The sequence below is a fragment of the Artibeus jamaicensis genome, unplaced genomic scaffold (genome assembly GCF_021234435.1).
Source record: "Artibeus jamaicensis isolate MK-2021 breed Jamaican fruit bat unplaced genomic scaffold, CSHL_Jam_final contig_233, whole genome shotgun sequence".
Classification (NCBI taxonomy): domain Eukaryota; kingdom Metazoa; phylum Chordata; class Mammalia; order Chiroptera; family Phyllostomidae; genus Artibeus; species Artibeus jamaicensis.
Window position 1 is genome coordinate 24,101,958 of NW_026521486.1, and position 6,552 is coordinate 24,108,509.

Sequence of the window (6,552 nt, forward strand, 5' to 3'; positions counted from 1 at the left end):
GCATTTAAAGGAGCCTGGTGCCCTTTCTAACCCACGCATCCACCCGAGACTGGACCGCAGGGGCCGAGGTGGGGATCAGAGAAAGCGAGGATAAGTTTGAAGTTTGCGTTGCACTCTGGAGCGCTCTGAGGAGTCCACTCTACTGTCCCTTTGTTGGAGAGGAACAGAGGGATCGCGTCCCTCACAGTCTCGAGGACACCTGAAACTGACCTTTAGCAGAGGAAAATAGGGCATCCAAATTACGCTGCGCTTCTCTCCCCCCAACACTTGTTTTTATGCAACATCTATCAAGCAGCAGAAACCATTTAATACAGCAGTTAAGAATTGAAATGATAGAATCTTAAGACCATCTGGCAACTTACTCTTGAAAGATAATTTGTGGGTAATTTCATCTATAACCCACAGCTGAGGAAATTGGAGTCCAACCCTCAGAGAATTATTGTATCCGAGTTTACACCCATTTAACAGAACAAATAATGGGTTGTTAATGTGTTTTTTAATACTTTAGTTGAAATAAATCCACCTCCTACCTTTTGCTCCAATTGCCTAGACCATCTGGTGAAAGATTAAGCAATGGAGCCCTCTTAACCTCGTGGATGACAGATACAGTAAGACATCGCCCAATAAACGTTATTCCCAGCCGAAGGAGCCCACGTGGCCTTTAGAGAAAGAACTGGGTTATGGTAAACACATACCAGAAAGAGTGCGACTTGTACCCAAGTCCTGTCGGGAATACAGAACTATTTGGTCTCCAGTGCAAACGTAGGTGTAAATTTCTAGTGCTGCTGTTTCCTAACCGAGTTCACCGAGTTCCCACAGGCAGTGCGGCAGAGCCAGCTCCCTCTTTGGGGAGAGTTTCATAAAGGCGTCATGGAAAGTAGAGATTATCATATGTAACTCCAGTGTCTGGTATCACAAAAGCTCCTTTTTTTTTTTGTCATTCCCTATTTCCCCAAACCATTTACCTATTTATTTTTTCCTGGAGTTATGTTATGGGTCTGTGTGCTCTACATCAGGAGGGTGACTTTCCAGTGTAAGTCACTCTATTTCCACTGGTTAGCAAAGCACCGAGTATAGAGTTGGCATTTGGTAAATGTTTACTAAATGAAAACAAAAAGAACAAAATTTTCCCATCTTAATTACTTATCAATACCTTCATTATCAGTAATTATGAAACCATCCTGCATTAGTACTTTCTCATGAAGTGAGAAAATTACTAATTAAATGAAATTAATTAGGTCTTAGAAAAAATATCAAAATACAGGATTTTTTACTTTTCCATGTATTTCATCAATATTTTTAAAAATTACATACTCTTAAATGTTAGCCATATTTCACTTTGAGTACTATATAGAGCATACAGTAATGTTACATATGAGGTCTGTCCAGAAGGTATCCAGCTATGTTGTGTGAAAAGTAGAGACATTTACTGAGGAACATACAAGATACAAGAAACGTACATAGAACAATGATGCCTCAGTCCCCTTCAAAGAAGGCGCTTTGGGACCTCACACAGTTCTCCCAAACACCATCAGCTGCCCTGTAGTATTTTCCTGAATCTCATCAACGGTCAGAAATCTCTTCCCTTCCAAAGGTGATTTTAGTTTGGGGAAAAGCCAGAAGTCACAGAGTGCCACATCTGGGCTGCAAGGGACTGAATCACCTGGGAAATTTGATGTTTTGCCAAAAAACTCTGCGCAAAACGTGATGCATGAGCAGGTGCATTGTGATGATGAAGCTGCCAGTCTCCAGTTGCCCACAGCTGTGGTCTTCTGAATCATCTGAATAGTTTCCACGGAGGAAGAAGGTTCAAGCTTAATGCAAAATTTGATGCAGATTCATTGCTCTACTCCCTCAGTTTTTTTGATGCCATAGCCACACAATATGCATGGCACTCATGGTGTCTCCCCACCCCCATTGACTAGTACAGGTTAATTTTCATCGTTCATGCATGAGCATTCCAGTCCACTCTCCTGGGCTGCCAGGTTGCATCAATGTCAAACAAACCATTCTCATTATATTAACAATGACTGGACTTTTTCTAGACAGACCTCTTATATGTGAATAGTTAAGAAAAATATTGGTCTACCCCTCATCAGTGTGGCTCAGTTGGTTGGGTGTCACCCTGCAAGGTGAAGCATCAATGGTTCGATTCTCAGTCCGGGCACGTGCCTGGGTTGCATGTTTGGTCCCTGGTCAGGACACGTACATCCAAGAGGCAACTGATCAATTGTTTCTCTCCTTCTCTCCCTTTCTTCCCCTCTCTCTAAAAATAAATAAATAAAATATTTTTAAAATGCTAGTCTAAAATTTGTTTTAAATAAAAAACACTGGTCTCATTATAAACATGTTTAAATAATTTCTTGATTTTTTTTTAAAGATTAGAGTTGTAAAATTAAATTAGAAGCATGATTTACTCTGGCGAGGACTTGCCACTGACTTTCCTATCCAACAAAGTGATTATCATTGCTATGTACTGTGCAAAATTGGATTGCAAGAAAAAACAGCTTGAATTATTTAAACTCTGGTCCAATATTCAAGCCCTTTGAATGTATGTGTGTGTATATATATATATATAAAATATATATATATTGGTATATATATACCAATATTCCCCCTTGAAAGATAAGTCATAACTAACATGTGTAGCCTCCAACCTCTGGACGGCCCTAAAGTAATTACAGATGCATCCTGGAATTTCCTAGAATTTGTCCTGGAATGGCTCCCGAATCTACTTATTTTCATCCAAAAAAAGCAGTGAGCAGCTGGGAGTTCTTGATACTGTGCTAAATAAATCTAGAGAGAATTAGTTAGAACAAACATAATCTCTATTGTTTTAATAATCATAAGTAGGGAACAACATGGATACATGTTACAAATACTCATAAAGTCATCCATCCCTTCACTCACTAACTCATGCACATGCTCATTAGCACATGTTCACGAAGGACATGCCATGTGCCAGACAGAGCAGTGCACGGTGAGTGTCCAATGTTGATCAAGATGAAGCTTCGTCTAAGGCTTTTTTTCACGTGGTGTTTTTCTATCATTTCCAGTGTAAAGAAATGTTATTTATTAAATTGGAGATTCAGTGGAACAAAAGAAGAATCATGATATAATAAACGACAATAGCCATTTTTATTGTATATTGATTATGCTATTACAGCTTTCCTGATTTTTCCCCCTTTGTCCCCCTCTACCTGGTAGCCCCCCACTCCCTCAGGCCACCATGGTTCATGTCCATGGGTCATGCATATAAGTTCTTTGGCTACTCCTTTTCCTATATTGTACTTTACATCGCCATGGCTACTCCATAACTACCATTTTAATACTTGTTAATCCCCTCACCTCTTCACCCATTCTCCCCCTCTCCCTCCCATCTGGTAACTTTTTAAAAAATAACTTCTTTTCTCTTGCTTTTAAGAGTCTCTCTTTGTCTTTAACCTTTGGGCTTTTTAATAATGATGTGTCTTGAAGTGGGTCTCTTGGCATCCATCATAACTGGGACTCTCTGTGCTTTCTGGACTTGCACATCTATTTCCCTCACCAAATTAGGGAAGTTTTCTTTCACTATTTTTTCAGATGGATTTCCAATTACTTGCTTTTGTTCTTCTCCTTCTGGCATCCCTGTGAGGTGATTTTTGGACCTCTTAAAGTTGACTCAGAGGCTGTTTATACTATCCTAATTTGGGGGGGGGTTCTCCTTGTTATGTGGGGTTCTTTTTCACTTCCTTATGTTCCAAACCATTGATTTGATTCTGGCACATTGATTTGAGTAGAGTAGCTTCATCCACTCTACTGTTGTTTCCCTGTAATTGATTCTTATTTCAATTAGTGTAGCCTTTGTTTTTGACTGGGTCTTTTTTATGTTTGCTGAGGTCCTAAGTTCCTTGAACATCCTTATAATCAGTGTTTTGAACTCTGCATCTGAGAGATTACTTATCTCCATTTCATTCAGCTCTTTTTCTGAAGTTTTGATCTGTTGTTTCATTTGGGCCATGTTTCTTTGTCTCCTCATTTTGGCAGCCTCCTTGTGTTTGTTTCTATGTATTAGGCAGAGGTTCTTTCACTCTGTGTCTTGGTAGTGTGGGCTAATGTACTTGGTGTCCTGTAGAGTCTAGTGGCACAGCCTCCCCTATCACCCAAGCTGGGTACTTGAGTTGCTCCCTTTGTGTGGGCTACATACACCCTCCTCTTGTAGTTAAGCCCTGGTTACTGTTGGTATTTCAATGGGAGGGATTTACCCAGGCCAGTCAGTTACAAGGATTGACTGTGACCACTGGCCATCAATCCCACCCTCCATTGAGGATCAGCTGTGCAGGGGCAGGGTGGTGGTACTCTCACAGGTCTGTAGCTGTCCACTGGGTATGTTGGTCCTGGGGTTTCCTGGGTGGTGCAAGCCAAGGTCAGTCCTGACCTGTGTTTTGCCTGGGGCACCCTCCCTGAGCTATAAAGCAATCTGAGATGGCTGCTACTTGTGCTGGGCTTGGAGATTCCCAAAAAAAGCCAAGCTGTGACTCTTATCTGGCTGCCTCCAGAGCTCACTGAAACCAGCTGTTGCTTGTTTGATAGGATTTAGAAGCCAAGGCCAGCCATTCCTATGGAAAGGCAGCTTGGGTGGACCCTTAAGTTGGTGGGGTAGAATCTCTGTGAATCTCCACAGTATTAGCCAGGTTGATGGAGTCTCAGATGTGATACATTGAACCCACTAGTACTGTGAGGGGAGGGCTCAGCAAAAGGACAATGGCCTCTCCTTGCTCTGATGCCAGACACTTCAGTACCACTGGTACCCTTCAAGCTGCTACCCTGCTGCTGGAGCTCAGAGGGAGCAAGTCCAAGAAGGTGAGTCCAGGTGTGGGTTCCCCAGGAGGAACTGCTTAGGGGTCCACCAGCCTCCTCCACCAACTCAATCCCCGCTGGTTTTCACAGAAGTTGTGGGGACTTATCTTCCTGGCACTGGAAATCTGGGTTGGGGGCTGGTGGGTCTGTGACTCCTTGCTCCTGAGATATCCTTCCCAAAATTATACCCACAAGGGTGTGAGGCCAGCCCATTGTGCCTCCATGCCCCTCCTACCAGTCTGGATGGTGGATGAATTCTTTAATTCTGTAGTTGTCAGACTTCCACTCAACTCAATTTCTGATGGTTCTATATTTTAGTTGTGATTTTGATGTGTTTATGCAAAGAAGTTAGCCATGTCTGCTTATGTCACCATCTTGACTGGAAGTACTAAACCCCAGCTTTAGTTTTTCATTTACAGGAAAAAATATATATCTTTTCTAGTTTGGATATAGTACCTAGCAGTGAGTTTCAAAGAGAGGACTGTATTTAGTCTAACTTAAAATCAAAATGCTATTTACAAGCATCAAAGAAATTTGAAAAAATTCAAAATACAAAAAAGGTTCATCAAACTTGGCTTCCAATGTATTAGACTATGTGTGGATTTGTAACTGCATCATTTAAACTATATTACATGGAATCAGATTCAGCATTGCACTGGAGAAAGAATCCTACACTTTTTTGGAGTGGTCTTCCCGAACTAAAGTGTGGCATCACCATAATCTTCCATGGCAGGTTTCACACAAAACACAGAGGGCTAAGGACTGACTCACTCAGTCTGCTCAAGCGCTCTACATGTGGGCTGTGTAGTGAACTGAAACGTTGCCTCTAAGCGCCAACTCATCTTATTCTCCGTATCTTCCTCTGTGTTGTGCTATCACTCATGGCTACATTCCTATAGATAACAGGTTTTTGAGTAATGATTGTATCTGTATCTGCAGCTACTCAGACTCACCCCCTCTGAGCTCCAGCACTGGGGTAGCAGCTGGAAAGGCACCAGTGGTAGCACAGCAGTCATTTTAAGCAATGACTGAAATGCTCGTGTAGACAAAAGCCACTCAGTTTCTAGTGGCTGTTCGAGTTAGAACTTCCACAGCTGCTGGGAAGGGCAGGCAGGGGAAAAGAAAGTCAGAGGCTCCACTGAAGATTTCTAACTCCAGACCCAAAGCCGGTAGCTCTCAGGAGCACCTTCAATCCACTAGAGTCAGATCTCTGGAAGGCTCTTAACCATTCTGGACTAGAGCCAAGTTTTGTGAACCTTATAGCTTATACAATTTAGACAGCTCCCTTTAACAAGAAATGAGTACAATTCATTTATATAAAAACCACTTCCAGAATCCTAGAAAGTATCCATGCAAGAAAGGAGCTCTCACGTTTAAACTTTATTAGCTTCACTGTGAGTCCACCCACATCAGCAGTCTCAGTCAGCGACATAAATACAGAAGTTCTTTAAGAAATTTATCTGGAAGCAGTGTTGAACCTTCATCTATACACACATCTTCCTGTAACTGACTCTGGAAAACAATGGTCTCCTTCTCTTTTGTTTTCTAACTCTTAAACAAGTGCCTCTCATTTATAGACTCAAGCCCAGAACCATAGAGGGAAGGCGATTCTAGGAAATGTAGTTTTTGCCTTTGAGAAGGCTAAGGTTGGTGCTGAGTTGAAAAAGGACTACCCAGCATATCTCTCTAAGGAAAAAAATGCAATTAGTAGAC